The 12,673-nt window shown below is 50.3% G+C and overlaps 1 protein-coding gene across 3 annotated transcripts in view; it reads right to left on the bottom strand.

The window, feature by feature from the left end:
* Nucleotides 1-12,673, bottom strand: part of PPP1R12B (protein phosphatase 1 regulatory subunit 12B) — a 602,395-nt gene that overhangs the window by 427,915 nt on the left and 161,807 nt on the right. The window lies entirely within an intron of this gene.

Below are 12,673 nucleotides of genomic sequence, written 5' to 3'. Positions count from 1 at the left end.
GTGGGAGTTGGGGTGGGATGCTCTCTCTCACCCCCTTCCAGCATCATACACAGCTAAGAGGGGAAGCACGTCGGCTAAGAGAGAGAGTCTGAATCCATTCCAAACAAGGACCAAAAGGTGCCTCAAAGGCCACGATAACTGCTGCTTACCACAAGGCCGGCTGGCTGATGAACCCAGTCCAGTTCCTTTGCCTCTACAGATATAGGCCATATTCCCCCTCTTCCCCAAAGAGCAGTGACTGTCTTGAGCCCACAACCCCCTTTTCAGGGACCAGGACTGGACCTGATATGGAAACAGGCTCACATCATGCCCCCTACTACAGCGGTTCCTGAGGTAACAAGAAGGACCCACCAGCCCATCCCAGTTCGGTCCACTCTGTACTGGAGTAGACCAAGCAATCCAGTTTCCCATTTACTGTCTCTAAGAGGCCTTCAATGTTAGTGGCTTTGCTTTGGTTGAACCAGTGCATTGGCTAATAGCATCTGATGTGCATCCATGCACTGGTTTCCTTTTCTTCTGTGAGGCCAGTCCTGTTTTAGTCTGGACCTTTTGCATAATATCCCTCAAAGGACCTTGCTGCAGCCCCGTGACAGCCAGCTCTGGAGTATCCCTGCAAATCTTCCTGATTACCATGTATGTTTTCCTGGCAATGTGGCTTGGCTTATGGAAGTGTCTTCCCAGGGAAGGTTGTGACTAGCCACACCAGTAGTAAGCTTACTAGGGGGACTGCTCCTGCCTTGGCCTCTACCCTGGTTTTCCAGCCCCACAGCTTGTGGTGTAGAGAAGCAGACTACAGCACCACACAGCTGCTGAAATGGTATTTTTGTGAGTAGGAAGAGCGTGAGACAAGCAAGAGCCATACGCTTTGGTGGGGCCAGGGGCACAGAGTTTGGAATACCTCACAGGAGGTAGAATTCACCAGTGCCCAGAGAGTCTAGGTTGTGGGGAGAGGGGTGGTCAGTTTCACGCCCCTTCCCCCCTAGTACAATTGGGGAATGTTTCACTCCCAACCCCCTCTCCACCCTACCCTTTCCCTCTGACAATTATTGATCCTTTATTTGTACACTGCACCTCCCCCCAAAGTCCTGCTGGCGCGTCAATATTTAATCAGCAGGAGAGCTCCATGCACCCATGAGCCTGGCAGTCCTACTAACTGTAACTAAGTTTGTTCCAGTTCTAAGAGCCAGGAGGCTGTGGAGGGTGCCTGGGGATCGCTGTAGGAGGGAACCCTCTGTACATGAGCTTTAAACACAAGCCGGCCTCACTGCTGATCGTACATCCTGCTGCACAACGGCAAAGGCCAGGAGGTCCAAGGAGCAGAGGCAGCGATTCCCCACAGCAGAGCATCTAAGTGCTGCACCCGACTGCCTCAGAGCTCCTGCTGCCTTGGCGTGATGGGAAAGTGAGCAAAGCAGCCCTCAGCAGGTTACAAGCATGGTCTAAGGAGTGTTTCTCTTTCTGAAAAGGGGGGGGGGTGCGTATCTGCCTGTGCTAGACACAGATCTACCACCAGCTCCAGTCCATAAGCAGAGCTGGTCCAAGAAAGTGAAAGGTTAATGGGAGTTTTATGAACCAAGGTGACGTAAACACACCAGAGCTCTGTGATTGTGACACAAGCAGATGACTATTTACTCGTGAGAGTAAACCCAACGGGCTCTGCTTTCACACCAGGCCTTGGACTGTTGCCCCATCCTACATACTTCCATTGGTGGTGTCCTTAAATCAGCCTCTAATCCCGTGGCCAACCACCGCCTGCCTAGCGTTCAGTTTATTATTACAGAGATACTAAAGGTGGACTGGGGGGAGCAGGAAAGAATAATTGGGTGAGCAGAATGTAAGTTCAACACACCCGGCTTAGGACTGGCATAGGGCACAATTGCTGGGTGGGGGGACACCACCAACCCTCTCGCCCTCCCACTTTGCTCCCTGTTCCACTGGCCTCTGTCAGGCATGAACTCCTCTGCCGTGGACAATGCACCCCCTCAATCGAGTCCTGCGCTATTGAATTTGGCACATTTTTAACTTGGACTGTTTAAAGGTGGCGGGGCAGGAGGAGAGGGCGGGAACTGTGACTTAATACTTTTTTTTTTTTAAAAGGGAAAAAGCTCTCCCCCCCACCAAACATACTCAAGCCATCTGAGCCTCATCCAAAATCCCTTCTTGTATATGTAGTTACATAACTCTATAGCTAGCTACAAACAGCCAACAATGCATGAGAGATAACCACTATGTAAATAGCAGCATGGTTAGAGCAGAATCCATACACTTTGTTACACCTCAGCCATTGGGCAGGACACACCCAGGATGCAGAGTTATTTTTAAAATGTGGCGTGAGGGGATTTATTTTACCCAAGAGGGCAGAGCAAGACCTATAAAAAAAAAACAACCTAATCTTTATTGCCCAAGTCAGTAGGCTCAACAATATCCATTTATTTTCAATTAAAAAAAACAATTAAAAAATAAGGAACAAAGCATGCCTGATCCATTCACAAATATTTGAGGGGTAAATAAGCCAGTATGAGGGATAATTTCATGTGTGTCTTGTAATCTATACATGCAAAACTGTATCTTGTTGAATTAATGCCATGTCCAGGTAGCAGCAACATTGTGGCTTTGGCGTCCCGTCCTGTGTTGATGCATTTTACTGTCAAAGCAAACTTAGAAGCCATATTAGACCACGGCCTGCCAGGATCCTCGAGTGGGATGGGCCGATAGGTGATCCTCTGTGCCCTCCTGGCCCCTCTTGGTAATGTCTCTCCCTGTGTTTTGTTAAGGATCTCCCAAACCCTCATCCTGGGGGAGGGCTGGTTCAGGATGCTAGCCTTTGCCATGGCCTGGAGGTTAGTCCTCACCATGGCTTGCAGCTACAGCCAAGCTGGAGCCCCGTACAGCTGGGTTTGGAATGGCACAGTTTGAAGCGCTGGGATCCCTTTGTTACACGCCGGGAGCAAATGCTGGAGCTCCTTCGGCAGACAAGCATGGCCTGAGCTCCTCGGTGCTAGTCGTCTCCAGTCAGATGCAGCCCAAGGCCCTGTCCATTGTGTCATGAGCTTCTTCAGGGGACAGCTAGCCAAGAGACTCTGATGCATTACTGGCCACCTGCGACTGGGATCGGGCCTGCTATTGCTCCTGACACAGCCTGACCCTGGCTCTCCAACCAGGGGCATTGGGGCAATTGAGCAGAGTTTGGACTCTGTGTCCGAGCAGGGATGGGTAGGGTGACCCCTCTCTGGATCAAGTGCAGCCCCTGGCCAGCAGGGCCGCATGGGGATAGAGATTGCTCAAGTTCTTGCCATTGGTGGGGCTAAGCTGTAACATTTAAACCAGCTCTCGAGTCCCCTTCCCTGCTCCCAGGGAGAGAGGAGTGGGTTGCAAGCACACAGCTGCTGCTGGCTGTTCCGGGGACCCGTCAGCCCCACTCGCAGCAGGGAGCACTGTTAGCCATTGGGACAGAGGAGCTAGGATCCTGGGGTATTAAGAGGCTTCCATCCAGACTGGACATTCCCCTAAGAGGGATGCTCTGTCTCGTGCTATGCAGGAGCTGAGAGGAGAAGAGCAGAATGTCCCCCTGTGCCCCTCACACCCATGGATGTGTGTGCCCATTGCAGCCCCCAGGGCTGGGGTGCAGAGAATCCAACCCCACCCCTCTGAAGCGGCTCATGGGAGATGTGGCTAAAGCTGCAGCAATGGGGGGAAGGTCGCTGGGCAGGAGAGAGGGGGAACGAGGGCTGCTGCTGCTGCAGCACAGGTGAACCAGAGGGGACGAGGCTGCAGCAGGCGAAGGACTGACCTGGTCCTTGGCCCGGGAGTGAGCCCAGCAGGGGACGCAGGGCTGGACAGCCCTGCCCTGCATGCTGCGACTGGCCTGGGTCTTGGGATCAAGCAGCAGGGGAGGGAGCTGTAGGCAAGAAGAAGCCAGCTCACCCTGGGGAGGGAGTGGGGGCCATCTCAGGCATTCATGCCCTGCATGCATGGCTGCAACAAGCTGAGAAATTCCTGCTGGCAACGGGTACATCCTACTCCAGTGTCTGTTCCCCCCTTCCCCCCCGCCCCTCCGAGCACAGGCCCATGGGTAACAGGCACCAGGACTCTGCTCTGCTGCCTTGGGGAAGGAAAAGGATCTCAGCCTTCAACACTGGATATTCAAGCACCAGGCTGGGCCAGGGCGGGGTGCTGCCTTCCTGACCCCTCCTTCCACTCCCCTCCCCCTGAGGGGTCTGTATACAAATCTCCCCCCCCCCACTCTTGAGATCTTCCCAATCTCAACCCCCCAGCATCTCCCCCAGTGCACCCGTCTCTGCAGCACTGAACTCCAGCAGGAAACTGCTTTTAACACCAACCCCCTCCCTCCTTGTGTGGACTCTGTTGTTTCTGTCTCTATTGTCAAACTGTTATTTTGTAACACTGTCTGTCTCCTTATTAAAGAAATGAGCTAAAAGCAGCAACTGGGCGTCCCTGTTGTGTTAGCATGTCTGGGACCCAGGTACCCACAGGGCTGCTCCTACCTGGAGCAATGAGGAGCAGCCTCAGCCCTGCAGCCAGAGGCATGGAGCTGCTCTGCCCCTACCCTGAGATTGCCAGGGTAGGCTCAGGGCCCCACAGCAGCGTAAACCAGTGGGAATGCAAATCTCACACTTGCTGGGGTTTTCCTTGCAACATGCGTCTCACGGGCCCTGCTGCTCCAACATGGTTGTCCAAGCACTGGAGCGAGAAAGCAAGTGAGAATCAAAGAACTGAACAGGGGCTGGAGGAGAGAACAGGCTCAAACCCAGCTGCGTCTCCACACACCCCCTTCGCCCAGCTGTCAGGTATGGCAATGAAATTGACAGCCAGTAAACACTGGACAAAATATTAGGAGCAGGCGTGTCCTGTGTCCCATCTAGGCCCTCCCAGCACTTCTGAGGATTTACAGATTTCTTTCAAGGTCAAGACAGCGGGCACAGAGCTGGTAACAAATGCACAAGTAGCTCGTGGAGCTTTTTACGGATTGATCTGGGTTTGGTTTGTATAGGTTTGAAAGAAACAGTAAAAAAAAAAAAAAAAACAGCTTACACATTCGGACTGGAAATAAGGCAAAAATTTGGAGCTGTCAGAACAATTTACCAAAGTTTGCAGAGGCCTGGATGGTTTTCTAAAGGATCTGCTCCAGTTCAAACAGGAATGAACTCAGGGAAGTCCTATGGCTGGGGCCTCAAGCTGGATGCCCACAGTGGTCCCTTCTAGCCTTGGAATCTCTGAAAAAACGCTGCAGTAAGATGGGAAACAGCTGGCACTTGCTGCATTCAGAGTGTCCCAAAAGTCAGGCTCTGCCCCTGGCTGGCTGGGTGGGTGCAGCTGTGGGGCCGCAGATGGCTCCGCAGATGGGAGCAATCCCAGAATGAGGGTCCTGAGAGCTTGTCTGTCTGGGCAGCCGTAAGGGGGTTGGAAAAATCAGGTTGCCTGGCCACCTGCCCCCCAACCCCCCACCCAGTGGCAGGGTGTGTGCTGAGCCAGTTAGCGCTGCAGCAAATTATAGCTACCAAAGTGTGTAGGGTGCGGGGCTGAAGGTGATGGGCTACTCCGAGTGCAGTAACACCCAGCAGCTCCAGGCAAGATCAGGGGCCCCCCCGGCATGGTGCGGCACCCACAGAGGGACACACGACCCCCAGGAGCTGGAATCTGCACGCACCTGGTTTCACTGAAGCCCAAGTAGCCAGGAGTCAAGTTGAACCAACTCTCCCAGGTGCACCGAGCACTGGTGCTAGGGGGTGGGCTCCCCCTGCTGGCCATGTGTAGCAATGGCGGGCAACCGCATCGCAACTCTCACCACACCGGGTAACTTGAACCAATGAGATGCAGCAAGAGGAAGGCAGCAGGCACTCAGGAGACTCTTGATGGGGAATAAAAGATACTTCGCTGGAGTATTTAATATCTCAGCTTCCTGTGCTGCACTTACAGCCACCTGAACATTCTCCTCTGCGAGCAGGGGTGTGGATACGGGTACAGGACTTGTGTCTTGTAGTACGCTGGCTTCAGCTAACGGCACAGCGCATGCAGCCCCAGGGCCCAAACAGACCCCCCACGTTGCACAAAGTGCAGCCTAGAGCCAGGAAGCAATAAAGGGTCAATGGGGCCAGGGAGCAGCCCAGGACATTAGCTCAGGGTGAAAGTGAATGTGCAAACCAAAGGGTCTCACAGCCCTGATGGAGGGACTGGGGCGTTCTCTGGGGCCAATACAGCTCCAGGCAGAAACCCCAGAGCAGAGAAATAGGCAGAGGGGAGGACGGTTCTGACGTCTTCCCTGCATCACAGAGCTTCCCCTCTCACTCCACTAACTGCAAGAGGTTTCCCAGGCAGGATTTCTCTTGCCACTGCTTTCCATCCATGATTTAATACAGTGCCTGCTACTCTGCTTAGCTGCTCTCCCCGGAAAGCACTTCCTTCCCATTAACCCTGCCTCTGTTAGGGAGAGAGAGAACCCCAGAGAGTTCTGAATTCAAAGAGGGAAAAGCAAGAACTAGAGAAAGGGGGAACATGAGCCCCCTTCATTGCCTGCAAAGGGGTTTCTGCCACTCGGCTGCATAGCTGCTGCTGCTGGAGAACCAAGCTCAAACTCACCGCATGGAGCTCTTGATCCAGACAGGCGTAGTGGTAGGACTTCCTGCCTGGGCCTGTGAGAGCCAGTGGAGCTGAGATGATGTTTCAGTGTACAGCCCCCACAGGAAATGAAATTCATTCCAGAGATCAATGCCATGAAGCAGCACCAGGCCTGTTGTCCTGGGGAGATTGTTCACTGTAGCTTACGTAGCTGAGCACATGACGCACACGATACCAGCTGCTAGTGGGCTTCCCATGGCAGTTCCTCACTTTAATTATAGATGAGACACAAACTACCTTAAGAGAGCAGCACGGCAGCTAAGTCACGTGCTCAGAATTTTGGAAGTAGCAGAAATAAGGCTGCCCCTGGACCTTGCACACTGCAGGTGGACTCTTTAGTCTGACAGAGAAATTCTCCGAACAAGTCTCCAATGAGCATGAGAAAGATTATTTGGTGTCTTTGATCTTGGTCAAATTTTCATGGTGAGAGCAAAAGGCACATCCCTGACACAAGGGCAAACCACAAGGTCAATTATAAGTTCCTGTTCCCAAGCTTAGAAGTGCTAGAACTTCTCAACGAACACTGTTGTGTTATGGAAACACATGGGCAAAACCATTTTTCCTTAGTCTCATTTTAGAAACTCTTTTCTTGGAAACGATTTTAGCTGAAACTTAAAACACAAAACAAAAAACAACAACAAAAAAAAATCACCAGCCAGGGACATTTCAGCCTGAATGGCTGAAGTTTGGCGAAGCCGCTCTCTGGGCTACTTTGAGTGAAGATGTTTTACTCAGATTTAGCTCAGGCCTCCTTAGGACAGTGTAACGTGGATCCAGATGTGACTCTGTATGACCCATAGCAGGACCCCCAAAGTAGCAAGTGGGCCCTCCTAGCCCCAACATCTGCTGAGGGGTTGAATTTCCAGGCCCCTGCCCTCCTAGCCAAGAGAGGCTTGGCACAACCCAGTGCATCAAGTAGCTTTGCTCATGTGGTCATGACACGTTGTCATCTTAGAATGTTGGTGTCTAGAACAGGAAGCGCAGCTGTGCAAAGTGGGGAGATGTTAATGATATCAAACTAAACCATCTTTGCATAAAGGAGAAATCCCAACAGCCCCAGCTTGGTAGGGGGTAAAGTATCCCACACTGAACACCAGCCCCCAAAGCCAGATTCCAGCACAGTCGCGCGCCACGCAGGAAAGGGGCCTCATTACAGAAAAGCATCTGACTTGGTGGGAAGATCAGGCCCCTGCCATTAACTCTGCAGTGCAAGGCTCAGCACCCAAATTTACCCTGCAGGAAGGATGAGGGGAGATCAGGTTTTGTGGTGCCGTTACTTTTTCTGCCTCCAGCGGGATGGTTACAGGAGAGTCATTGGCCCATTTAAAGACTGTTAATCATTTCCTCAGTTGCCAATTCCCAGGGGCTTGTAAGAACTGGATTCAAGGAATAGAAAGAGGCAGTGATTGCACCTGAATGCAGCTGGAGCTGTCGGGGCTCAGAATGACTCAGTCTAGGTATGCTGCTCATTATGAACCCACTCTGGGGGCTGTTGTATATTAGGGGTGGGCTTTGCTTTGTGCATTTCCTAAACGTAAACATTCACACTTCATGTTGATTTTGTTTTTTGAAAAGAAATCCTGGGCTTTCTCCTCCCTTCCCTGGTACAGCATTCCCGGGTGCCCAAAGCATGTTCAGATCCTGTGGTGACTGGTAACCCAGCTACAACTCTAGACTGTCAGTTGCTCATTGGGCTAGTGCAAAACTGGCTTTGGGCTTGGCAGATTTCCTTCAAAACACACCTCCGTGCTGTTAAACTGCACCATGTCTGGGGCAGGGATCGGCTGGCGGGGTACACAGCACAATGGAGCCTCAAGCCCCAGCGATTGCAAGAGAATAATCAGATCATGGCCACTATTTTTAAAGGCAGCCTGGAGTGTCTCTATTTAGACACTATCCAATGGCTTAAAATGTTTGCACCAAGGCTGAACACTTCTCAGTAAGGTCACTGGAAGCCCTGGCCTGACGGGAGATTGGCAATGCGCCGTGACAGAGCCCGTGCAGGCAGCCATTCGTGACAGCTAACTTGCACTATGCGTTGCTATACTTTGAACAATTGTTTTGTAGCTGCAGGTTGTGGGATGAGACTTGCAGGCACTGAATACAGGTAGCAAACAGCAGGGGTTACTTTTCACACCAGCCAGGCTGTTCCCATTTATTGATAAAAATGGAAAAATTGGTCATTGTGGGTCCAACCAAGGGGGTTGATTGGTCTATTTCTGTACATGGTGTTTCTATAGTTATGCACCTGATGGTCACGAACTTCACATTATCCTAAGCACAAGGATAATTCATCTCTGCCACCTTGGACCTGTCTTCTCCTGAGAGTGTAGATTCTCTGGGGGCAGGGACTATCTTACATGTACAGCACCCACCACAAGAAGGACCTGATCTCAGTTGGGTGTTACCAGAATTTAAAAAAGCAAACCCCTTAATAGAAAGAGAGAAGCCACGTGGGGAGTTACTCTAGAGGTTCACTGCACTGAGTGGATGTTGCAGATGCATTGGTACCCGGACAGCAATGCATTTTACAGATCAACGATTGTTTTAACCCATCAAGGAAACCCATCAGCAGCAACTCATCCTCACAGCCATTTTCTCTCCCAAGACATGGCTCAGCTTTTAGGGAAAACACCAGACACAGCTTGATCCAAATCATGATTCATCAGGTGTGTCGCTGCCCAAGGGCTGGCACAGGATACCTTCGCTCTCCTTCCAAATGAGGCATATGAAGATGAAAGCGAGAGAGAACGCCTGAAGGAGCAGCCCGAGCCCCATGTCACTTCGATCCCACATGCTCTGCTGAAGCTCAGCCTGTGGCAATGGCATCAGTGTTTCTCGTTTTGATTAACAGGAGGGAGGATGACAGTCCAGACAGCCATCGCTGTGTTGGGATTACCCCTTTCATGTAACTAAGGAATAAAGGGCCTTCACTTATACCTCACTCTCGCTCTTGGGCAGACGCCAACATTTTTGCATTTAGATACCTAAATTTAGACATCCACATTTAGGCAGCTAAGTAGAAGCAGCCTGATCTTCAGAAACACCAAGCACCCGCAGCTGCTAATGACTTCACAGAGTGGTGGTGAAGTCAATGGGACCTGATCATTCAGTACCGAGGTAGGAGCCTCAGTGCAGACAGTGTTGTATTGAGCTGTAAAGGCTCGGAGGACCTTTCCCAGTCCCACAGAAGAGCTCTGGGTAACTTGAAAGCTTGTCTCTCGCACCAGCAGAAATGGGTCCAATAAGAGAGTACCTCACCCATCTTTTCTCACAGATCACACTTTTCACACATGGACAGTGAGCGTCTGAAAAGGCCTCACGCTCTGATGTTGATGGGTTTTGCCAGTAACTGGACCAATCAGAGTAAATCACTTAATGGTTTTATTTTTGCCTACGAAAACATGCAGGTTTCTTCACGATATTTCACCACACCACCAATTTCCCATGTTAAGGTTCTCTGAGTTCATCCCGAGTATTTCACGCAGATGTCAACACGGCAATCTGAGTCTGACCACAGCACATACATACCTTGGCTAGCTGTCGTCTAGCCATCTTGGATACCAACAGCAGCAAAGCCACTGCAGCACGGACTTCAGACGGGCTAGCTCCACCAGGTATGATGTACCCTGGATCCTGGACAAGGTTGGACAGCCTGTGCTGAAGTCCATGCTGCTGCAGCTTTACTGTTATTGGAGGTAGCTAGATCAAAACTAGCTCAGGTGTGACTACATGGGCTGCAGTGCAGACATATCCAGAGTCCTCCAGGCCAGGGTGAGATCCCAGGCCCAGCAGTACCTCTGCACATGGAAAGCATTGCCAACTCTTGCAGTTTTATCAGAAGTCTCATGATATTTGTTGCTATAAAGTCCAAGCTCCTGGAGTCTTGGGATCACATAAGCAGCTCAGCTTTTGTTTCTAGCCTTCATGGACAGAAAGGCTTGAAAATAGGATGCCCTAAAGGTTCTGAAAACAGAAGGTAAATAGACACTGAAAAATTATTTTTATCTCAAATATTTGAGGCCTGGCTCATGACTTTCGAGCATGTGGGGTTGGCAGTACTGCAGGGTTAACTCCAATACCTCAGTATCAGAAGAGGTAGGTAACCTCATGGTATGAAAACCCTCAGCAAAAGTAGCCTGTAACCAGGATGCTGGCTCTTTAAGCCAAATACATGCAGCCTTGTGATGAATTCTTAAACCTCCAGTGGAAAGAGGAACCGGGAGAAACCAAGTGGAAGGGAAGGAAAAGGGAGAGATACAAGAGAAGGAGACAGAAGCAAAATAAAATGGGATGCAGACCCTGCAGGGAAGGAAGGGGGGAATGGAAACCGGGAATCACTTAGCATGAATGTGAGTTGAATGCTACTGGTCCCCACTTGCAAACCCGGGTGCCTAAATCCATATTTAGGGCACAAAAATAGCAACCTGGTTTGCTGAGGTGCCGAGCACCCTCAAACCCCACTGCAGAGCCTGGGAACTGCAGGCACTCAGCGCTTCTGATAACCAGGCTGCTTTTACTAAGGTCCCTCACCCCCATGGATTTTTAGGAACCTAACTTTAGTCCCTGGGTTTGAAAGTGTTTGTTATGCTGATATGTTGACATGGTCTAATCTAGACCTAGGGGGCTGGGTGGGGAGGAAGACAGGGTCCTACCCCAGGAAGTGTGGAGGTGTATTAAAAAGGGACAGGCCCATAAAGCTTGGCTAGTGGCCCATCTCCTTGCGCTAATGAACATCCTATGCATAGTGCAAACTGCCACGAGCTGATGCAAAGATGGGACACCTCTGGGAAATGCTGCATGTTCCCCTTAAGCTTCTGTGCTTCACCTGATTCCACAGTCAATAACTGATGGCTACAATTTCACTCCCCTGTATGTGTTCCTAAGTCTGTCCTCTCTCCACTGAGTAACAGTTGTCCAATCATTCAGGCCTGGCCCCAGTCCCACTTTTACCCCAGAATTAAGGGATGAGTTTCCGCCTCTTCCATGTCTACAACCCTGCCCGCCCGCCCCCCACCCCCCAGCCACTCGAGCATTTCTGTCTTCTTGCCACCTTGTATGCAGGGTCTGAGCAGCTGCTTTGCAGAGATTGTCCTTGAAGCTGCTTATGGTGCATAGCTCAATTGCATATCTTACTGTTAAAGGTGAACGAGTGCCCCTTACGGATGGAGGATGTTTCTAAGGGCCTTTGGTTGTAAGAAGTTGGGTTTTGTTTAACAGAAAAATCAGAATGATGGAAATCTCACTCCCCTCTTTTTGCTGTGGAACTGGACCCGACTGTTCATTATTAGAACATTTCTGAACTAGAATAACTGTGCTCCCAATAGAACGCTCTGGAAGCCTTTTTATAAACACACGGACAAACTGGTCGGTTACCCCAGATCAAATTAAACGACAGAAATGAATCATTGTTCCCCAGGGAGGTAACAATGGGCTGAAGCCAGAACTGGAGCTTGTCCTGCTCTCAACTGAGTCAGGACCAGGTATTTCTAATGCAGAAAAACAAAACCAGAAGGAAATTTCTGGTAAGCCTTTGAGACCCACAGGAGTGATAAAGGGGACAGAACATTTTCTGTGCTTTTAACTTCATCTTTAATGCAAGAGGCTCAGCAGAAGGGAAAGACCCATCCCAAGGCTGACCTACCATGTGTCTGGTTGACTTGGGAGGGGAAGAATCAGGTCTGTTTTGCACTATTCTACACCCTGCTAGACAGACAGAGGCAAAAGTTAAAACACTGTTTTATTTTATCCATTTATAAATACTGTTGTGTTTACAAGCATCATATAGCTGTGAATATTATTCCCAAACTTTCAAACACATAATACTATATAACAACCACCAGTAAAACAAATTATTCGTCTTAGGGTTTGAAAGGCCACTCAAAGTTGCATAAAAATACATTCTTCTCCACCATTTCATAAGCTTTCTCCAAGTAGTGTATTTACAACGAGCTGTAAAACTCTCCTTACGAAAGGTAAGTACAGCAGACGTACTGCTTGGAAAGGTGACGCACCAACACCACAGTCAATTCATCTC

The sequence above is a fragment of the Gopherus flavomarginatus genome, chromosome 5, assembly GCF_025201925.1.
Source record: "Gopherus flavomarginatus isolate rGopFla2 chromosome 5, rGopFla2.mat.asm, whole genome shotgun sequence".
Classification (NCBI taxonomy): Eukaryota; Metazoa; Chordata; order Testudines; family Testudinidae; genus Gopherus; species Gopherus flavomarginatus.
The sequence above is the reverse complement of the archived record's forward strand: the minus strand, read 5'-3'. Positions and strand labels throughout refer to the sequence as shown.